We start from the raw sequence: 23,918 nt of genomic DNA, 5'->3' as shown, positions 1-23,918 counted from the left end.
TGCATTCTACCGTTCATGGACATTTGGGTGGTTTCCAGTATAGGGCCATTATAAGTATTCTTGCCCATTGCTTTTGGTGTGTGCATAAATACATATCTGTGGGGGGTGCTGTATTTCTAAGGTCTACCCTAAGAGGTTTCCATCTGCTCAGAGTTGTAGGCTTCAAACATGGGGCTGTCCTCATCATCCTATTTGAGGCAGAGGTTGCCTTGTACTTCAAGTGTCCTTGAGTTGTACTCACAATTGTGTGTCTGCTCCTCAGACCCTCTGTCTGCCTGGACACTCTTCACTGTCTTGATCTCTGCCACCTGATCACACTCTCTCGTCTGACAGCTTGCTGGCTCTGATGCACTAATGACCTTTTTTTGGTCCTTAACAAGGTCACTCCTGTTCTTGTTTGCCCTTCTTGTCTCTTGTTTTTTACCATCTGAGGCTGATGTACTGCTGTGCAGTGAGTGATGCCGACACAGTTCTTCAGACCTTGGCATGTTGGAAGAACTCCATTAAAATAACAAGGTGTCATGTCATAGTCACATGGGAGTCTCCCATGATAACATGGGAGACTGTAGAGCAGAGAAGGTAAGAGCACAGGCTCTGAAGCCAGACTTCCTGGGTGCAGACTCTGGTTATCACTTACCGACTGTGTAACTGTGGGCAAATTTTCTCTGAGTCTCAATTTTTATATTGGTGCAGTTTGGGAACTTCTATCCAATAGTGCTTGAAATAAAATTGTCTTTTCTCTAGCCTGTTTTGAGTCTTCATGGCCCTATCTTCCCCTTCTAGGTGGATGTTATTAACTCTTCCTCTCTTTTGCTTACCCAGTGCTGCGTTCCCCTCATTTCCCTCTACGGCATATCTCACCAAGTATTATCCTGCATAACAATGATTTCTTCTGAGACTTGTTAACAGGAACAGCATCTGTCTTACAAACATGACACACTATACCATACACTTCTCAATTTAAGGCCTTGGCTGTATTCATTTCTTGTGGCTGCTATAATATATTGCTATAAATGTAATGGCTTAAAACTACATAAGTGTATTATATTACCGTTCTGAAGGTAAGAAGTTCAAAATAGGTCTCCTGGGCCTAAAATCAAGATGTCAGCAGAAATGCATATCTTTTGGAATCTCCCAGGATGAATCTGTTTCCTTGCCTTTTTTCCAGCTTGCAGAAGCATCCTGAATACCTTGGCTTGTGGCTCCTTCATTCATCTTCAGGTCTCATCACTCCAACTTCTACTTTTATTATTATGTCTTCTGTCTCTGACCTTGATCCTCATGACTCCCTCCTATGCAGACCCTTGTACCTCTGGCAGGTAAACATCAAGAGATTGTGGGTTATGCTGTAGGTGTGGCTATGCCTACAACTCAACTGATATGATACAGGCTGTTCCCAACAGGCACCTGGTTACATTGATGTCCTGCAGTTTGAAGGGCTCTCTCTGTGTATGCCTGGAATTAGAAACAAGTCACTTTGAACTTGTTTTATTAAGCAAGACAAAGAGTGAGGGAATCAATTTTCTGTATGGAAGTGATTGAACTGTGCCGGTAAACAGCCCAGTTCAATAAGACAGTGTTTGAAAAGTGAAAACAATTACTAAACTTGTCATTGTTCACATTACTAACAAATGTGTTATTCAGTAGATTATTCAGAGATGAAAATTAAAACAGCCTTTTTTCTTCCTGCAAATGCCTGTTAAGCTGTTAGAAGTGATATATAACTAAAACTGTTTTGGGCATGGAATCTGCTCTAGGAGGCATGGTTAAAGGCACATTTGAGGTCATCAGTGAGTGTTGGATTGCTTTTGAGTTTTAAAAAGTCACTGGAAATGAAGAAGATAAAACAACTTTTTACTGGGCTGTATTAATAGTGCAAAACATAATATTGAAATAGCACATATCCACATGCAGAGAAAAATAGCCAATGGCCCATTCCAAAATACTTGTCACTTTTGTGCAGTTTTAAAAATTTGTCTCTACCATCTTTCATCTGTACACGAGCAGATGAAGAATCCAATAACAAACCAAAACCCCCAAAATCCCAATAACATTGAACTTAAAAAGGGGACTTCATCCACTCTACTTTCTCGGCTTGGAAAATTCCTCCTCCTTGCTTCACCCCAACCATTTTTATCTAACTCGCATTCTCAATTTAGATGCTTCTGACTCCACAAAGCTTTCTAGACTTTCTAAGCATAGATTGATTCTTTCCAAATTCAGAATCTGTATTATTATATATTCATGGATATATGTATAATACAGTATATGTAATGTCAGTATCGGTTGGGCTTAGCACGCGGAGGTAGCTGGGGCAGGTGGCTCTGAGGATTCCATCATGTCAGTGAGTTTGGATCTGTCCGTTCACTGTTACAGAAGCTTCTTAGTACTCAGCACAGAACTAGGAAAATAGGAGCTGCCTCAGAAATATCTGACCATATGGGACTAAAACCAGATCATTTCCATCCTTTATTAACGGAAGGTCATGAGATAAGAAGTCAGGTGCTTTATCTGAAGACAGTCGGAAAGACTGTTAGAATAAATACGGGAATGTGAGAACATATTTTTGGGAAAAAAGTAAAAGGGAAACAACTAATAAGAAAAGCACTTGTTGTTATAAGTTTTTTTAATTCCATTTTCCATTACGTAAAACTAGTCACCTTGCTCAGTGACATCTGCTGCCCTACTTGCTGTTGCTACACATTACCCTGGTTCTAGAGAATGGACTTGAGAGAGGCTCCAGGCTTGCTGAGCCAACCATTCCTCAACCTGAAGGGACTGGGAGGAAAACTTTCCACAGCTCCCTAGGCTTTGCTGAAGTCTACAGATGCCTCCCCTGGGCACAGAGCATCCTTAATGTGATCCTGGGATGCTATTTTCCTCTCCTGAAGCTCTGGGGCTTAACAGTGACCTCTAAATTTCAGACAGGTCAGCTGGAAAGTCTTGTTTAAATATAATCTCACTAATGTCTAAAAATAACATTCATCTAAAAATAACACTCATCTAAAGCTGAACAAAACTGTCATGAATGAAAAGAAGTAGAAACATGAGCATCAATAGCAGATAATGGTTCAGGGGTGTCAAATTATACAACAGAACTGCTATCTGAGCCCAGGTTTTCCTGCAGCCATGTGACTTCATCTGGGGATTTTCATTTACATGGCTTTGAAATCCTTACAGCTTTCTTTTTGCCCTTTTCTTCTCATGCCCCTTTAAAATTGGTCTCTTCTGGTCCCTGGCTGGTGTAGCTCAGTGGACTGAGTACCAGCTTGCAAAACAAAGGGTTGCCAGTTTGATTCCCAGTCAGGGCACATACCCTGGGTTGCAGGCCAGGTCCCCAGTAGGGAGTGTGTGAGAGGCAACCACACATTGATTTTTCTCTCTAAAAAAGCCTTTTGTTACCTCTTCTGAACTGAATTACTAGAACATTTGGCTTTGAATTAGAAAAAATGTAAGTCAGCAACTTTGTGGTAGCTCTCTAAATTGTCCACAAATTTTTGACACCCCTCTCATCAAGGATCCATGTTCCCTGTCCTTAAATCTGCAGGCTGTGGCTGCCCCAGCCATGAAGCATGGTTTCTTCATCTCAGCACTACTGACGTTTTCAGCCACAAATTCTTTTCTGTGAGGGGCTAATCCTGTGCATTATATAATATTTAGCAGCATTGCTGGGCTCAAGCCACTAGACACCAGGAGCCCTCATGCTCCCAGTTGTATAAACCTAAAGATATTACCAATTATTCTATGGGGCCCTGTTGAGTAGCTCAGTTGGTTAGAGCATTATCCTGATATGCTAAGGTTGTAGGTTTGATTCCTGGTCAGGGCACATACAAGAATCAACCAATGAATGCATAAATAAGAGGAACAACAAATCAATGCTTCTTTCTCTCTCTCTCATATCAATTAAAAAAAATTCTAGGGGGAGGGGCACACAAAATTGCCCCTGGTTGAAAACCATTGCAACAGAGTATGGTGGGAGAGATGTAGAGTGGGAGTGATGTATGGTGGGACTGATGATATAGCCCTTCTGAAGCTAGGTCAGGAAAGGTCACTCAGCATGCTCCTGGTTCTCTTGGGATGCTCAGCTTGGAAGAATCCAATTGTTATGAAAGTCCAAGGATCTTAAAACTACCATTTTTTCTAGGGTCTGTATTCTGGGAGTGACAATCCCACTGGAGCCGAGATGACAGCCCACCTGAGTCTTACCAAAATTCTTGATCTGTAGAATCTGTGTGATAATACAATTGTTACTGTTTTACTCCACTAAGTGTGTGTGTGTGTGTGGTGGTGGGGGGTTCCTAATACAGTAACAATCATAGAAACAGAATCACTGGAAAATGAGAAGAATGCAGTTGACTTAAGAAACAGGTTGTACTTGAACTAGACGTGTAGCTTATCAAATGAGCAGCATTCTTCACACTCAGTTATTTGGGTGTGTACTCCTGGAATGCTGAGAAACTTAAGAACTGGCCTGTTAAACTTGTTCTAATTCTTTTTTTTTCCTAAAGAGAAAATATTTTAAAGATGTAAGAGTTAAAGAAAACATCTGGTTTATGGGAAAATTATAAGCACATGCTTTTCCTTCCCCTGCTTCCTACCACTCCCACTGCAGAGCATTAGCAGATCCTTAGACCTTAGCAACAAAATCAATAACAACAGGCTAACATAATCACTCTGTGGAGAGGGCAGACTGTGTCAGCTATTACTTTATTAAGAAAGAACAACATGTGTGGAAGGAGAGCATCGCACAAGGACAAAGATTGGGGAGAATGCAGGAAAGAGGGCAAGGCAGATCCTAAATATGCTGAATTGAAGGAATTAGGATCCCACCCCGAAGTGGCAGGAAAATGAATGTTTGTTTTTTCTGGCTCATTATTTGCCTAGTGATACATCAGCAATTCAAAAAAGATAAATGCCTTGGCTGTGGGTCTATCTGTCTCTCTGCTTTATTTGATTTTACAAAGAGGAATGTTCAGATGTTAAAATATTTGTACTCTTTTCACTCACGATTTACTTCATTTTCTACACAAAATGGAATGACCCTCTGAGGTAAGATTTGAAGCACAGAAATTACTCATTGTTCATCTGGTACAGGTTCTGTGATAAGTTCTCGACGTATTTTCATTATTTTACAAAACACCCCTGGGAGGTGTTTTGGAACAAAACGATGTATCCCCATTCACCTTCCTCAAGAAGGTCAAGATAAAATATTTAGAACTTTAAACCTTCCACACCAGCACATTTTCCCTTCAGTTTTCCACAGTGGAAGTTAAAAAGGCATCTCGTGTGCCGAGTGGGCTGGCCATTTGCCTGTTTGCCCTCTGGTCCATTTCCTCCTTGTCTTCCTCTGCTCACCCAGAACCGCAGGGGCTGAGCCCACCCAGCTACCTTTCCCAGGCTCCTCTGCCCCTGCTTTCCATCTAGTTCAGCCAACAGGAGGCACTAGAAAAAGGGAAAGATGGGGGGAGGGAGAGGCAGCTGGAGACTCTCCATCCCATGTGCTTCAGCAGTGTCTCCTGCAAGGGTCCAGCTCTCTCCATTACGAACTCCAGCCATGTGTGGAGTTTTTATCCAGCTTTGATACCACTGTCTCCTTCTATTGACCTTTCAGCCCGAGGGCTAGTAGCAGCCAATATTCCCAATATTAAATTTCATCTGATGAACAGCATGATGTAGGTTCCATTTCCCTCGCTGGACCCTGGCTAAATCAAAGAAAATCTAGCTCAAAATGAAACCCAGCCCGAGACCTAGATATTACAAATTGTGTTCTTTATTTTTAAAGTATGTTTTATTGATTATGCTATTACAGTCATCCCATTTAGAACATAGAAAACACGAGAAAAATTTGTATCATTTCTTTATAGTTGTCTGACTCTATAGTTTAAGTCAGAATCTTTTGTCAGTAATATAACATAAAATTCTAGAAAGAACAGAACTAATGTATGGTGACAGAAAGCTAATCAGTGGTTGTCTTGGGCCAGGGATGGGAGAGATTAATTGCAAAGAGCATGCAGGAACTTTTTCATGTGATAGGAATACTCCAATTATGATTTTCGTGATGGCTATACACATTTATAGATTTGTCAAAAGTCATCAAACTGTGTATATAAAATGGGCCATTTTATTGTATGCAAATTATAGTAGGGCTAGTAATGCTAATATTTCTAAGATTGTATCTATGTCATATATTTTTATGGTATTTTCCTAATGATGATTTTTTCCTTCTATATTTATTAATTTGAATATTACTGAGAAGAACTATATCTTCCCCCATATTTATTTCTTTATTCTATTATTTATCTACACCAGTATAGACTTGTGGATATTTATTCGTGGGTTAAAATCCAGTTTTGTTGCTAACGTTTTTTCAGTTTTTGCCATTAAGAGCTCCTTCAGGTGGGCCCCTGTCCTCTTTTACCCAGAAAAGCTTTCATTTAGAATTAAAAGGCAGATAAAGTGCTTCCCAGACAAGGTAAAGCCAAAAGAGTTCATCGTCACCAAGCCATTATTTTATGAAATGTTTAAGGGACTTATTTAAGAAAAAGAAGATCAAAACTATGAACATTAAAGTGGCAATAAAGTCACAGCTATCAACAATTGAATCTAAAAAGCAAACTAAGCAAACAAGCAAAACAGAAACAGAATCATGGATATGGAGATCATTTGGAGGGTTATCATCTGGGAGTGGGAAGGGGAAGAGTGGGGGAAAGTATGCGGAGATTAAGAAGTACAAATTGGTAGGTACAGAGTAGACAGGGGGATGTCATGAATAGTATAGGAAATGGAGAAGCCAAAGGACTTATTTACATGCATGAGCCATGGACATGAACTAAGGGTGGGGATTATTGGAGGGAATGGGAAGTACTGAGAGGAGGGAGGCAAAGGGGGAAAAACTGGGACAAGTATAATAGCATAATCAATAAAATATATTAAAAACAAAAGACCCACCAGCCCTGGCCCTGCAGGACCTTTCTGAGTATTTTCTTACTTTCCGGCACCACAGGATGTTCCTGTCCCACTTGTATTTATGATGCTCCAGGCCCAGAATTGTTCACTTCTCCAAGGGGCCCAGGTTCCTTTAATTTGAATGTAGTATTTTAGGGACCAGTATCTTGGTGTTAGGTAGTTTCATTGTTAGTGGGGTGTCATTACGCTGACCCTCCAAGCAGGCAGAGCTAGTCATTTTATGTATGTATTCTAATCCATGCAGACACACATATCTCTATTTTTCTATCTACCTGGGCATATATTTAAAAAAAGAACAAGTTAATACTGCTACCTTGGATTCTAATCCAATGGCATGGGGTTGATTTTAAGCCTTTCTTTCTCCTTATCTACAATTCTTTCTCTAACACTGAAAAAGCCTGGTTCTCACCAAACTTGAACTTTCTTGTTCAAGTAGTTTCATTGCTAGACATTGCCCCTGTTTAAAAGCAAAACCAAATCATTTACTAACTAGATGACAGTGTTTATGTGCACGTACTATTGTCTTTAGCCTTGCAGCATCTAGTCAAGCTACCCTTTTCCAAAGTGACTTTGGAGAGTTCTTTTCTTTCTACACCCTTCAGTGAGGTTATGCTATTGGTGTGTAACACAGGTCAGTTTATTTGCCAGTTTTTTTCTTTAATCCTCTCCCAGGGAGATGCTTGTTGATTTTAGAGACAGGGAGAGTGACAGAAAGAAACATAGATGTGAGAGAGAAACATCGATTGGTTGCCTGTGATTTATGGGATGATGCTCTAACCGATTGAGCCACACTGGCCAGGGCTCATTTGCTAGCATTTGTATTTCATCTGGAGTCACCCTCATGTCCTGGTTGCTTTTAATTATATGTTGAATTTAGAGGTATGTGAAGGATACATGAAACATTAGTATGGTTTTAAATGTAAGAATTATATTAAAAGCTATTTCAAGGAAATGTCACTCTCTTGACACTCTGCTACTCTAACTCTGTACCTTCTATGCTCACCCCTTGTCCAAAACCCCTGTAGGTAAACAAGCTCTAGTATTTAGTTTATATTTCCTGAATTTCTTCTTCAGGAATGAAGAAAATAGAGAATCATCAGTATGCAAATGAGTGGACACTGATGTATTATCTTACGTACTTTTTTCTGTAAAGTGTAATATGCCATAGACAATACTGGTGGGCTTTGCATTTTTCACTTCAGCGTTTGTTCTGGAAATCACTCCATATTAGTTTTAAGAGATCTTCCTCATCTTTAAAATTTTTCACAGCTGCATACTGCCTCATGATGTAATTATTTACTGACTTTCAGATGCTATAAAATTCTCCTTGTTAGAGCTGCATAGTTTTGTATTCCTATAAATATTCTGAAGCTTTGAACTGGGATGCATTTAAGTTACCTGGAAACTGATCTTTTAGGGTGTTGCTTTAAACTTATGTTGGGTAGAAAGGTCTAAAGGCACTAGTTGGGCATCTACCCACCACCCCAAGAAAAATGGGGTTTTCTACTCTGGCAGATAGAAACCATCACCATTTCCAGACCTGTGTGTGGGCTGGGAGCTACTACATCTAATGCGGTTGTTTCTGGGGTTCTGGTAATTTTCTCCCATGCCTGCACTGACCGGTATTCTGTATATGCAAGGGAGGCCCTCTGCAGAAACCCCTGTTCTCTCTTTGTGCACCCATCTCCTCTCCTGTATGCCGTCCTGCAAATTCTGTCTGCCCTGGTCTCCCTAGACTCATCTGTCCACGTCCTCTGCTCAGGGAGTCCACCGGGCTTTACCTGAACTCTCTCATGGCACTGAGGTGAAGCAACTGTAGGGGTCACCTCATTCATTTTCCATCACTCAAGAGTCACTGTCCTCACTGTCCTTCCTTATGTGATATCTAGTGTCTTACAAACTTTCATTTCATTCATTTTGTCCTTTTTTTATTGTTTCAGGAAGAAGGTAAATCTGGTCCCTGTTAGTTCATTTCGGCTGCAAGTGGATGTCTGCTATTGTAAGTGGAAATGTTTTGTTTTTCAATTTCAATTTCCTGTTATTTATTGCATATGTGTGTGTGTATACAATGATTTTTGAGAGTTGACGTATTTTGCAAAATTGTTAAACTCACTTATTGTAGTAGGTTTTTTTGATAGATTTTTATAGGGCTTTCTATACAGACCATTATATTCTCTGTGAATAAAGACAATTTTACTTCTCCCTTTTCTTTGTTTCTCTTGCCTTAACTACAATCTCAATTACAATAATGAATAGAAATGGTAAGAGTGTTTAACCTTGCCTTGTTCTTGATCTTAAAGACAAAGCACTTCGCATTTTACCTTTAAGGGTCATGTCATCTATAGTTTCTTTTCTTAGATTTTCTTTATCAGGTTAAGCTTGTAATTGTAGTTTTTTGTGTTTTAATTATGAATGGAAGATGAATTTTATTAAATGCTTATTATTCATTCTTTAAGATAGATGCATGAATTTTTTCTGTTAACTTAGTAATGTATACAAATTGACATTTTCTAATAGTTTTATTAAGATATAACTCATGTACTATAAAGTTCATCACTTTGAAGTATACAATTCAGTGTTTTTAGTATATGCACTAGGTCGTGAAATAATCACCACTGTGCAATTCCAGGACATTTTTCAGTAATTGGTTTCTGAATGTTAATCCAACTTTGCATCCCTGAGAAAAATACACTTCGGGAGGTATTATTCTATATATAAATTGGTTTAATTTGTTAATATTTCTTTTTTTTAATTTAAATTAGTTTATTGTTGTTCAATTATAGTTCTTCGTATTTTCTTCCCGCACCACCTAATTTGTTAATATTTTATTAAAGATATTCTAAATGTTGTTCATGAAGGATATTAGTTTGTAGCCTTTTTTTTTAATCTCTTTCCTGGATTTGGTGCGTGAATTATGCTGACCTTGTAAACTGAGTTTGGAAGTGTTTTGTCCCCCTCTATTTTCTTCAAGAGTATGTGTGGGATTAGTATGTTTTCTTTTCTTTTACAGCTTTGATAGAATTCACTAGAAAAGTAAGTCATCAGAGCCTACAATTAATTTGTAGGATCATTTAAGTTACAGATTTAATTTCTTTAATAGATCTCAGGTTTTTCAGATACTCAGTTTGTGTGTGTGTGTCAGGGGTGATTATACATATTTTTTTTAGGAATTTATATTTTTAAATACAGGTTGTAAATTTTTTGGCACAAAATAATTTCTCTTGTGTCACTTACCTAACACTGTGTTTCAAAAAATGACCTTAAAAATATAGTGACTTAAAACACTGGTAACATATTACACTACTCATACCTCTCTTAAGGTTTCTGTGGGCCAGTAAATCAGGAATGGCTTGACTGCATGGTCCTGGTTCTGGCTTTTTCATGAGGCTGTGGGTGGATGTTGCTGGTGCTCTGGTCACGCACTGGTATAACTGGGGTTGCAGGATTTGGTCCCAGCGGAGCTCACTCACGGGACTGGCAAGTCGGTGCTGGCTACCTGTATGTTTCCTCAACATCACAGCTGGCGTCTCTTAGACAGAGAGGCTCTTGAGACAAAGGTGGAAGTGCGGGAGCCTTTTGGATCTAAGAGTAGAGGTCAAACACTGTAGCTTCCAGTCTGCTGTTATTACGTAGGTAAGCCATGATTTTACACAAAAGAGAATTCTGTTGTCTTTTGGTTTTAAAGAGTACTAGACTATTCTCAGAGGCAGCCGAATTTCTTTAGAATCAGCTTGATCCCTTTGAAGCTTGTTTTCAAGCTTTAAAATGTTGCTATGGTGAGTCTAATGTTGCTAAAGCTGCAGCTAACATTTAGCTATTTATGTGGCTATTTATATTTAAGTTAGTTAGTATTATGTATAATTAAAATTTATTTTCCTCGGTCACACCAGCCACATTTCGACCATTTAATAGCCACAGGTGGCTTGCGACTACTGTAAGGAACAAGACAAGTGCAAAATGTTTTCATAATTGCAGTGTATCCTGTTGGAAGGAGCTAGTCTAGAGCAGTGTTTACTCTATGACTAGTTTATTCCTATTATTTTTTATCATCATTTTACTCAGATCTCCATTGAATGCCCTGGCATTCACTAAGAACTCTCCCCTCTGGCTCATCAGAACTACAAGCTTTGTGAAGTCTCTGGGAATTGGTTAGCTTGCAGGTCTCCAATCTTTTCTGCTCAGACACGTGAATTTTTCTCCCTATACAGGTGAGGCTTAGAGTTCAGCAACACTGAGACCCTAACATTGTATAAATCTCTGGAGCTACTTCTCTGCATACCTTTTTCCTTTCTGGAATTCTGCTCCACAAATGCCAGCTGCCTCAGCCTCCCTGAGCTCTGACCTCCGTTTCCTTAGCTCAGTCGGAAGCCATGATATACGTGGTCTCCCTCCCTACACTGTGGTCTGTAATGTGCTTCTAGGCAGAAAGCTATGGTGATTCTAGGGTTTCCTTCATTGATTTCCCATCTCAAGATCATGTCCTGTTTTTTCCTATCCCCCAATATTCGGAGCTGTTTCATGTATTATTCCAGTGTTCTAGTTTTTATAGCGGACAAACCAGTCCAGTCCCACTTACTCCGCCATGGCCAACAGCAAGAGGTTGTTCTCTTTATTTCGAAGACCATGGGAAAATAATAGATATTTTTAAATTTAATCCACTTTTAGATTTTTGGCTTGTTGACATAATTGCACTTGTTTTGTTTCTTAACTCTCACTACTGTTACTACATAAAAAAATAATTCTACATAACATGGACTGTTTTATGATAATTGTCTTGGCATTATTAGAGTCAAAATGAGGATTTTGAGGACTTTTAAAGTATGATTTGTTCTGGCTTATTTAAGGTTTTGGATTTTGTTACATGTTAACTTGTATCAAAACACAATAAATAAAAAAAATTCAGCGAAATCTTTCTCCCTTATCTATTCTCCATCTGCCCAGTTACCAATCCCAAAACAGATAACCACTCTTATTAAGTTACTTGTGTATCTCTCCTGAACAGGCAATAAAGATGTAGGGTTCTATATTTTCTAACCTTTCAAAGAGAATATCTTTCCATATAAGACCATAAGATAGAATGATATCATTAAAATGTTTCTAGAAAAAAATGCTTTTCATTAATTTTTCTCCTAGGTTATTCTAATCATCTATAAAAGAAGAAAAATGAAATTTTAAAACTTGAAATATTGTGATAGATTTGGGAAATAATTATGGCATCTTTTAAACTCAAAATACCATGGTAAATCTGACAAATACTTGTATAATACAGCTTTTCCATTCCTCACTTATACATCCTGATCAAAATGGCCATGTTTTTGAATCATAAAAATACTGGGTAACCAAACCAATAAGGGAAGCAAGTCACCTTTTCATGTCTGCATATTCTACCTTGTTCCAGACATTATTTCAGGTAACAATGTCATACAATACTAGAGGTTAAACATAGGGCAAAGAAGAGACAGAAAATAAAATTGGGGAAGGGTACAGGCAGGGATGAGATGAACGATATATCCTTAGAAGTCATCTGCACTGGTCACAAACATGGCTCTGAGTATTCTGAAAAACATAATTGGAAGACAAAAGTCTCCTTAAGATAATAACAAACCAATTGCTCAGGAGAAGTACAGATGGTTTTGAAACAAAGTTCTAACAGGACTGTCTCCTCTGGGTACGTATAAGGAAGACACCCTGAAGTAATGACCAACTGATTTGTCAACAAATGTCAGAAATACACTACTGTGAACTTGGAAGACATGGCTGGTTAATACCATCCTGTGCTTGACCATTAGCCAATTGCGGTTAACATTGCTTTGTTTTCTGCTGAGTGCTGACCAGGCAAATAGACCCCTGACAGAAGCTGATCTGTAGGTGATAACATTATGAAAAGATAGCCTGCAGGTAAGGTTACTGATGAGCCACTCAACACGAGTAGGAGGTTTCTAAATGAGAAGATGAGAACAAATGATGTTCGGAAAGCACAAATGGGACCCTTTTCTGGGTGGAAGTATATATAAATCTGAAGTACCTACTGTGGCACGGGAAGAGGTTTTTGAGAAGTGTGGGATGAGGTGATGAAGACAAGGTGGTTAAAATAAAGATACACACACAACACTTTTATGAATTCCCTCTAAACTCAGAGGTATAATTGATACATCAGAATCCAGAGGCTCATCTCTTTGACTGAAGTAGTCAGGAGACCGGAATATGAGTAAAATAATAAAAAACTGGTCTTCATATAGATACTGAGTTTGAAGGAGGAATTTTATAAGACCAGTCCTAGGGTGAAGCAGAGCATTTTATTAAGAGCAGAATACAGTTGATGTAAGAATGTCCAGACCTGTAGAGAATTTTTATGAGTTTCTGTTTCTTTCCCTCTCTTTTTTTCTTCCTTCCCCTCTGTCTAAAAATAAATAAACACAATCTTAAAAAAAACCAACTTTTACTAACAGTTATAGGCCTGTGATATGACTACCTACCATGACCAGTTAGGAATTTGTGATCAGATCACCATGTGAGTTTACTTTCAGTCACTGGACTTTCCTCCACAATAGAGAAACTAATTGGGGATATTCATACAATGGCTTGCTACCACACCCCACAATGTGGGCAGATCTTACAAACACCATGCTGAGTAAGAGAAAGAAGACATGAAAGAACATCAATTTTTAAATTCCCTTTATATGAACTTCAAAACTAAATAAAATTTACTGGAAGTTGGAATCATAGTTAACTTTGAGGAGAATGCTGGGTGTTTTGACTGATAAAAGACATGCCAATACTTCTGGAGGTGTGGGTACTATTCTCTCCAGAGCTGGGTGGTGGTAACATGGGTGTTTACTCTGAGAAATTTACTGTGTGATTCACTGGACTGCACAATCATGTTTTGTGTATGTTTTTTTTAATCCTTACCTGAGGACATTTTCATTTGCTTTCTTTAGAGAGAAAGAGGAAGGGAGAAAGAGAAAGATCAGTGTGAGAGTATGCGCCCAGACCGGTGACCCATGCTGGGACTGGGGATGGACCCACAGCCTAGGTAGGTGCCCTGATTGGGAATTGAACCCTCAACCCTCTGGTTAAGGGGTGATGCTCCAAACACTGAGCTACATTGGCCAGGAATGTTCATTTCTTTGTGTGTGACATATTTAAAAAACTAACAAGAAAACTTCATTTTAAATAGCGAATGGCCAAAAATATTCAAAACTCAGCTTTATAAATCAAAACAATATTTAATTAAAAATAATAGATATGATTACTGTACAAAAACGATGGGAAGCAAGGTCAACTAGTCAACTAGAACTTTGGAGAATGTTCTGCAAACAGTCCTTCACCTTAAAAAGACATTATGAACAGAATGCCAACTACAAACAGTTTGTGTGTATTAACTGAGTGATTTTGAAACCAGAAAAGTCAGCATTCATGCTGCCTGTCTGTACCAGAATGAATAATTGGAGACAAGATCGAATCTTCATGGGCACTTCATTCAGATGCCGGCACTCTAAGAAGATGACACGTTTTGTCGCCTCAACAACCATTGTACATCTCATCTCAATCTGACCTTTTTGTAGGGAGAAGGGAAGGGTAGGTAGGGGGTTTAGGAAAAAAGGTTAATCAGATAAGAGTTGCAGTCCTGTGAGATTTTCCTAGTATTCCTAGGAAATTTGCTAGTATTTTCTAGACTGCTGATCACCATTCTTCATCTGCATCGTGGACATTCCCTCTGTGGAACACAGCTGAATTGCTTGTTGACCTCCTGGCGCCATGTAGGTCACGCATTCCAGTTCCTGGAGTAACAGCTTCCCACATGCGTTCATCACTTCAGCCTATCAACTGTAACCTACCCGCTATAAATGAAGCTAGAATCTGCTGTGTCTCCGGTGCTTAGAACAATGTCTAGCACTTAAGTGTTTTGTAAATCTCTGTTGATGCCTGGCTGAGAGAAGGAGTAAAGGCATATTGGAATGAAATGAATGCATATTGGAAGAGAAGTTGATGATCTTACTAGGGTGTGGTCAAAACTTTTACTTCATGTCTATTAAATGCAGTGTTGCAAAATGATAAGTTTTAACCTACTGGGCATTTGTCACTCCAGTTGCCTTGGGAACTGAGACAAGGCAGAAAAAACAGCACAGGCTAAAGCAAGGGTGGGGCGCAGCCTGGATATCTGTGGGGAAGAGTGACTAAGAAGTTCCTTTCTGGTGCAAAGGTGGGGGTGGGGGAGGGATAGCAGGGAGGGGATGGAGGACAGTAATGGATATTATGGAATTAATGTAAGGCGAGTGGGTAATACAGACATCAAATTGTGGCTTTGTAGTTCTCATATGAACTTCCCCTTGACTGTGTTTCATGGCTCCTCCTCCAGTGCCACAGTGAAGGCCAGTGAAAGCCAACGAGATGACCTGGGTCCATGCAGTGTCTGCATAATTTTCCCCCAACCAGCAAGGTTTTCTCTAAAATGTATCTGAGTATCTAGAAAACATCAAAGCATCCGAAAAAACAAAACACTACCTGATTGCTACTAAATACTTGAAAATATGATGCAGTCTTTTATTCAGTCCAAACAGGTTCGCTTGTTATTGGGTAAATGTCTGAAGACTGTGGGCACCTTGGAGACTTACCCTTAGCCTGATCAGTCCTTTAAATTGTGGGGCTTTCGAGCCAGCCTGGCTGTGTTTAGTTCAGCATAGTCTTCTCCCTGAGTCCAAACAGCTACCTAAAAGCAATGATTTTTCACCCTTTTTCATCTCTTGGCACACATAAGCTAATTACTGAAATTCTGCAGCACACTGAAAGAATATATTATATTTTTTGCTGGTCTGACAAAAAATAGGTATAACTTTGATTTATTCTCACTGGATGGCTATTGTTGTGTTGGCTGTTGTCATTTTTTTTTTATTTGACACTCTAAGGGGAAAGAGGTCAGTGCCCCTGACTAAATAGTCAGGTGTTGTTACATGCTTTAAAAATCCTTGCAGAACACCAGCCTACCTCTTGTGGCACACCAGCTGAAAATCACTGATTTAAAACAATACATAACCACAGAGTGCCTCCTGGAATGCATTGATTTTTATGCAACATAATGAAATCAATCATATACACTTAAGAAAAGGATTTTTAAAATATCAAGCAAGCAGTACAAACCCACTTCCACTGAGCAGTGCTGAATATGCAATTACGGGTTGAACAATAGGTATTCATAAATCAGGCAGAATGCTCATGAGAAAACAGTCCTCTAATTAAATAAAAGGAGAATCAGTGTTTCTTGTTGCAGGGATTGTTGGTGGGATTAAAGGATTGTTCTCCAGCCCAGCACACACAATGAGATACCTGGCAGCCTGTTTTAGAGTTCTACAGTCCCCTCTCGCCTCCTGATGAGACAACCCAAGCTCTGAGACCAACTCAGTTTCACAAGGGGGGAGGATTCAGACAGACCTTGACCATCACACCCCCTCTCATCACTGGGGCCACCATTTGACTGCTATACCAAGGTGCTAGGCTGAGACAGCGAGTGGGACAGGAATCCCGCCAGCAGGCTGGTGCCAAGCCATGCCCCTTGGTGCCAAAAGAGTGCTTTGTTCTAGAGAATCGCTGAAAGAGGCTCTGCTTCACTCAAAGAAGCTTCCTGTCTCCACTGGGTTTGCCTAGCTCTTGTACTGACTGTCCTCTAGGGTTAGGGACCCTCCTGCTCTACTCCAAGCCCAAAGTCACAGCTTTAGTGTAGCCAGTGTCAGGACCCTCCACAGTGGTAACCTGTGCCCAGCACCCATCACTGATTATCACCTTCCTGAAGAACCCCTTTCTCCAGCTCTTGGACCTGATTGCACTGTGAAGGTTTAGCCCATCCTCAGGGTCCCCTGGCCATAGTCCCTTGCAGTTGACACTGTGTACTGACTCTGGTTAAGCTGAGTGGTGAGTTTCCTAATGGTACAGAAGAGCGCCATATGTGACATTTAACACAAACTCCAACTTCAGAGGTCAGAAAAAAAAAAGAAGAAGAAAAGAAACTGAAGAGAAAATGAGGGTGACAGCTTATTTTTCAGTTGCTTCTAAGCACACTTCCCATATGTGAGTATCTCATACCAATTATGTTCTGGTTTTAAAGATAACATACATATTTATATATAGTAGCATGGCCCCTACATGTAAGCCAATGATCTCCTCTGGCAGTCAGCTCAAGAAAGCCTGGCTTCTCTCAGTGCTGGGAAAGAAAGCGGTGTCTGCAGGACGTACAGTGTACTGGAAGTTATAGGGAGTCTGGGCTATTTTCTAATCCTATTTTGACTCCACATGATTTTTGGGTTACCATTTGGAGCCTCCTTCTTGGTATGACATATGTTTTAAATATGTTCGGGTTTTTATTTACCCATTTTTCTTCAAGGTTTCGTAAAGACCTCGCCCGTAACGCTCCTAGTCACCGTGTGGGGGAAAAAATGACAGGACCTTCCTTCTCCTCTCAGGACTCTCCTTATTGCCAGGAGCATGTATGACAGAAGCTTTACTCAGCAGGGCGTGGAAAGGGTTTAGGTCCCTTATAAAACACCAGGGGATAATTTACTCAAAACACTTTCTTTGGGCTCAAGATGGCAGCCTTGTCTGAATTTCCACACCTGGGATGGTTCAGAGGCCAGGTGACCAGTAACCACAGAGGGGCAGGTAAATCCAAGGAGCCAAAATAGAGTCAAGTCCAGCAGTCCATATACAGTGGTTGACTAAAAGAACAAGCTAGCTTAACCTAAATTATTGTGGGCACAAATGACTAATCAGAAAATTAGAGCTGGATTAAGATTAGGTCAAAACAATAATTTAAATTTAATAATTGAGTGCTACCTGTATACCAGACACTCTTCCAGTTTTTAGAAATTTATAGGCAAGTAGCCTGACCCAATCTTGGCATTTTGGAAGTAAGGTCACTGATAGGAGACCTTCCCTTGCACAAGGTTGGGGCACCTAAATGGAAAAGGTAAAGGAGAAATAAAGCTACCGTGCAAAGAGGGAAAGCAAGAGAAAATGTGTGTCAACTTTGACGCTAGGCGGAGCAATGAAAAATCCCCTGAGAATGGGCACCCGGAGTCAGAGGTCCTTATGTTTGCTTTCGGAATTCTGACGGAGTGATCGATCCGAGAGAACCTTGGGAGAGAACCTGATGTCAAATGGTATAGGCTGGGTGGCTCCTGATGGCATAAGCAGTGTGGTCATCTCCTAGAACACCTGCCTTCATCTCAGACCAATAGTGCTGATGTGATGCCAATGATTGGGACAGAAGTCCTGGTGTGTATATAGGAGGCCTGTCCAGAGAGAATCCAGCCATGTAATATGAAAAATAGAGGCATTTATTGAAGAAGATACAAGATACAAGAGATACTGTGTATAGGACAATGACGCCTCAGTTCCCTTCAAAGTAGGCACCTTGGGACCTCACACAGTTAGTTCTCCCCAGGTCATTAGCAACTGCAGCAAGATGTTCCTTCTGCTCCAGTAGCTGTGACACATTTCATGCCAAGATCCTGAGTCAAAATTTCATACACAATAGTTTTGGGAATCCCCAGATGAGCTTCTAGTTCTTGTGCTGCCAGTTGCCGATCTTTGTTGATTGCAGCCTGTACACATTCAACATTCTCAGGTGTTCTGCTTGTTGCAGGCCTTCCAGAACATGGATCACTTTCAACAGATTCTCAACCACCTTTGAAGCATTTGTGCCACACTTTTATTGGTGCTGCACTTATTGCGTCATCCCCAAAAGCCTTCTGAATCATCTGAATAGTTTCCACAGAGGAATGTTCAAGCTTAACACAAAATTTGATGCAGATTTGTTGCTCTACTCACTCAGCATTTTTGAATAAGATCCCCACACAGTACACATGCTCACTCAATGGTGTCTACTGCCCTCATAGACTAGTAAGTGAAGTCATTATTGTTCATGCATGCACATTTCAGTCCACTCTGCTTGGCTGCGAGGTTACTTTGGTGGCATGCAAATCGTTCTTATTATGTGAATAATAGCTGGACTTTTTCCGGACAGACCTTTCATATATCATCAAAGATACTAAAGTCCAAGGCAGCCATATGTCTTTTATAAAGATAAAATGCTTTAAGTGTTTTGAAGCATATCCAAGTGACAGAACTTCTACTTCAGTTTACCCAGAAATACAGCTTACTGCACCTATAGGGCAGAGCTATGTAAATAAGGATTCATGTTTAATTGCCAAAAATGGTGGAAAGTAATTAGCATTTATGTGTGTTCTACTACACCATCCTGCCTCAAATAGAGTATTTTGAAAAAACACCGTTGCTTCGGAGTCACTATTGAGAACACTATTGAGAGCACAGTGTCTTCAAGTGGCTGTTTCAAGCAGACCTTCGCCGTGCCTAGTCAGCCCTATCAGAAAGGAAGACTCTTGCTGGTCATAAAACACCACTAATTTCCATTTTTGTATCCCAAAGTCCTCTAACACTCACAAGAGTGTCTAAATCCACTTTTAGACAGAACTGAAGAAGCCTTGGTTCCCACTGAGTAAGTCAGCTGCTGAGAGGCATCCTGGTGGGTCTATACCAGAGCAGAGGAGGCACCGAGGATCTCAGGAGCCTGGGCTGAGCCCTCTTACAAAAAGCAGACTCTACACATACTTGGGTTGAGGGTGCACGTACTGGGAGAGGCTTGCGTGGCTCCGGTAGCTCATCTCTCCAGCTGCCATGAAAGGTCAGGCTCGCCTTGGGAAGTGGAGCCAGGAATAGTTAGATATTGTGCCACTGGGAGCCCAGGTCCCCAGAGAGGGCTATTTTGGGAGGGATGCATAGTTTATAGCATCCGGGCCATGGGGGCTGGAGTGCTGGTCAATGATACCCCAAGTGCCAAGGCAGGAACTGTGTCTTAAATATGTGAGTCTCTTTAGCATCTCACCCAGCCCCTAGGACTAAACAGACTCTTGGCAGATGCTTTTTGGGTGAATAAACAGACCTTAATTAGTCTCCAAATAAAACATATCCTCTAAATGCTCAAAATCTTTCTTTGTCCAGAGTTCTTAATATAGTTAGTTGCAGAGACTGTTTTGTTTTCTAGCTGTCAGCAAAATGAGGTCTATTATTAGCAGGGCCGTATGTCTTTCCCCTGGCATAGAGTTGGCACATGGTGGGCCTCTCACTCATCTCAGATGATAATAGGAGAGTGTGCCTGCTTGTGCACCCAGACAGAGGTGCTCAAGCTGTGGCTTCTTTGTGTGTGCACAGTTTTTTTTTTTGTCCCAAGTAGGATTTTTAAGTTGAAATCATGTGACTTGAATTAAAAGTAAATAAACAAATATTATCTCTTTTCTGCCATGTTGAATATATAAGAATAATGCTCTGAGATTTTTTTCTTCTGGGAATAGAGTTACTATTTTGTCATCAGGGTCAAAGGCATAAAAGTTATTTTGACATTTGTCAGCGATTCCATCAATAGATCGGGGACATTGACTAGGGAAGTTTCTTCCAGTTGCACATGGGAGTGCAATTATATTCACAGTTTTGAGGGCACACATAGGTGTGTGTAAATTATCATAGCTTCTAAAATAATATTTTAGAGGTAAGGATAACTTTTTTCTTTCTTTTTTATTGTTGTTCAGTTACAGTTGTCCCCATTATCCCCCCATGACTCTCCTCTGCCCCCCACCCTACCTCCCCCATTCAATCCTCCCCCCACCCCTGTTGCTTCTGTTTGTGGGGCCTTTATTTTTGAGCGATTATAGCCCTTTGATTTTGCTGAGAATGTTTCATTTTGCTCCTTGATGCAGATCCACCGAACTGGCTTCCTTAGACCAGAGACTGATAAGCCTTTTCTGTAAAGGGCCTGATGGTAACTATTTCATGACTTCCCAGCTACGCACTCTCTGCTGCACCTACTCAACTCTGCCGTATGCGAGCAGACACAGACAGCATGTGAGTGAATTAGTGTGGCTGTGGTCCAGTAAAACTTCATCTGTGGACACTCACTGGATGTCATATCATTTCTGTGCATCATGAAATATTATTCTTCCTTCGATTTCTTTTCAAGCATTTAAATGGGTAAAACCATTTTCACCTCACAAGCCATACAGAAGCAGGTTTGGGCCTGTGGCCCTTAGTTGGCTGACCCCTGCTTTAGACTTCCTCCCGATCACTACCAAGGACTCTCATTCACTCGCTTTTCCTCAGTGGCTGATTGATCCCACTTAGAACTCCCCATAGCAAGTACCACCACCCAGGGCCCACACCTACGGGCACTGCCCTTGGCTGCTCCTGTACAGGTAGCTCCACCAGGCACACACACGTCAGTTATGTCTCCTCCCATTTTTAGAATAGGGTAAAAAAACAACCCTGCTCTGTAGAGATGAATCTGACATCATAGAAGCCATCACAGGAACCAGATCAGGCAAATCAGAAGCACAGAGAGGTTAACCTTCAATGGTGTAAACTTTGATTGATGGGGAATGGTCAATGGAATCCTTCTCTTTCTCCTGCCCATGGTAACAAGTCTGCCCTTGTACAGACTTTTCTGAGACATCCCACCTGGCTGAGTGTTTGCATCTGCCAGGTAGAGTGTTATGCCCAGCAACATTATACATCTCCTAGCAACTGCTTGCTATAATTTCCTGACTCACTTTCCTCTCTCTGTACTTTTGTTGCCTGAGGTTTGCACGTCCCAAATAAAGCATCAGCACTTAATCCCTGCTTCAGGCTCTATTCTCTAGAGAACCCAGCTAAGACAGTCTTAAGAACATAAACAAACATTCACAAGAAGTTTTCCAGTTTATAGTAATACACACCCCACTCCACCCCTGCCAAATATCCACCAGCCAGTGTGCTCAAAATACATGGCAGAGATTACAGATTCAGCCAGAACCAGATATTAATCTAAATGCATAAGACAGTAAGAAGGGGTGGCTCAGTGGAGACCCAGGTTCTAGTCAAAGAGGGGAGACAAAATTCTGCTTCAGCGATGAGAATTCCATGCAGACAAGACTCCCAGATCTTTCTATTTTTCAAAACAGTTGTGAATCTGGAAATTTGTGTTTATTTTTCTTATTTTTAACCATTAGAAACTAATTTTAAAGCTTAAACTTTGTTTATTTTAGGCACATCTACCCGTGGGCTAGAACTGATTTATGGAACTTCTGGCTTATCCTCTAGGGAGGGTGAGCCTACATGGGAAAGATGACAAAGTGAAGGAGAAGCCATCGGGGAGAACTAGGGAGGGTGTTGCTGAGTAATAGGTGTGTCTCAGGTATGGCTATTTTGGTCTTGTCAGTTCCCCAAGAAAATGAACAAAGTATTCAAGTATTCGCAGTTTAGGGTTCTGTTTTGTTTCTCAAACTGCAAGGAAATGACCTATGATTTTTGGAAAAAGCACGTACCACCTGTCCTGGGATGGTGTTTATGATATGCTGCATTAAGACAGGAAACAACCATTGACATCATCTTTTTCCAGCCTCACAGCCAGCGTCTGCCTCTCCTCTGGGACATCCCTCGAAAGGAGCTCCTACTTGCTTGAAGACCTCAACTTACCGCAACTCAAAATATTTTATTATATGTTGGCATTTGTATGGGTATGAATATTACCTGTACCTTCCATCTATTTGCTCTACCTTTAACTCTTTGACTTTATATTGATTACTAGGTAATGCATTTCAAATTTGCCCTATCTTACTTAGGAGTTTTTTATGGTGAAAAGAGAGTTATTTTGCCTCATGAAATCTTCCTTCTTTCAGATTCAAACCTTCAACCATTCTTCCCAGGGCATTCTTTCCATTTTTTCCCACTATTTTATTAATCTTGACTGAACATGTTCCTGGTTGTCTAAATGTATTAGCAACTGGGACCATAAATTGAATACACATTATGAGAAAAACCTGATTATTATAGAGTGAAATTAAATGATCAGTTTCTACATACAAAATACTAAATCTTATTAAATTAGTCTAATGCTTCATGAGTTTTTCACTGCTGATACTTACTCCCCTTATCTGCACAGGGATTAATTGTATGCATTCTTTTGAATTGGTATGTTTTCCTGAATTCACTTCATACCTCTTCTACTTTATATTTTTAGCCATATTTTCCTTTGCTCTGCTTTCATCACCTACTTATTTTATTTTATTCTAGTGTGTGGCTTTGCAAGCTGCCTCATATACTTTTTAGAAATGAGATAGAATATAAAGAAATAATATGTGAAACACTATAACCAATCTTTTTTATTTCTTAGAGTTACAGAGAGTAGTATTATTTTCTCCAAACAAGGCTGGATTAAAGTTCACCTTTCAGCATCCTTTTGGCAGACTATCAATTCATATTTGTTCACAGAAAAGAGTCCTGTGGAGATGGCTGCTAGGTAACATTTATTTGTCTAGCTTTATTTATATTTATATTTGTATGTGATGTATATAATTTACATGTGTATATAATATATACATACTCATATATATAAACATACATAGACTTTTACATATAAAGTAAACTACATTCCTTAAAACATTATCAAATTCAAAATTCTTAATATTTCCAACTCTCATTTCATTGCTTTTTAGATGGTTGTTTACTGCCATCTGCTCCTGTCCCATTCTTCAAGTCGACAGCTATATTTTCATGACTTAATTTTATCAGAAATCTCCAATGTTCCATCTTGCCTATATCAAAGCATCTGGTTAATAACTAGGTCAATCCCAGTACCAAGAATGTTGGCAGTTTCTCTTCTAGAATTTAGATGGCGTTGGGCAGGGGATGCCCAGTGAAACAGAACCACTAGAAGTGAGATAGAAAAAACTATTTTTTAATGTTATTTATTTATTTTTAGAGAGAGGGGAAGGGAGGGAGAAAGAGAGGTTGCCTCTCTCACACCCCCAACTGGGGACCTGGCCTGCAACCCAGGCATGTGCTCTGACTGGGAATTGAACCAGCAACCCTTTGGTTCTCAGATCAGCACTCAATCTACTGAGCCACACTAGCCG

General features: G+C 40.1%; 1 long non-coding RNA gene across 1 annotated transcript in view; it reads left to right on the top strand.

Annotated features, from left to right (window-relative positions):
* LOC119039531 (uncharacterized) overlaps nucleotides 1–20,868 on the top strand; it is a 53,889-nt gene extending 33,021 nt beyond the window's left edge. Inside the window, exons 2-4 of the long non-coding RNA XR_005080639.2 lie at nucleotides 8,907–8,965; nucleotides 13,905–13,999; nucleotides 20,730–20,868. This is a non-coding gene — a long non-coding RNA (uncharacterized LOC119039531). The remainder of the gene's footprint in view (nucleotides 1–8,906; nucleotides 8,966–13,904; nucleotides 14,000–20,729) is intronic.
* Nucleotides 20,869–23,918: the final 3,050 nt, after the last annotated feature.

Source organism: Artibeus jamaicensis, unplaced genomic scaffold (genome assembly GCF_021234435.1).
Source record: "Artibeus jamaicensis isolate MK-2021 breed Jamaican fruit bat unplaced genomic scaffold, CSHL_Jam_final contig_519, whole genome shotgun sequence".
NCBI lineage: Eukaryota > Metazoa > Chordata > Mammalia > Chiroptera > Phyllostomidae > Artibeus > Artibeus jamaicensis.
This window is presented reverse-complemented; position numbering and strand designations above follow the sequence as displayed.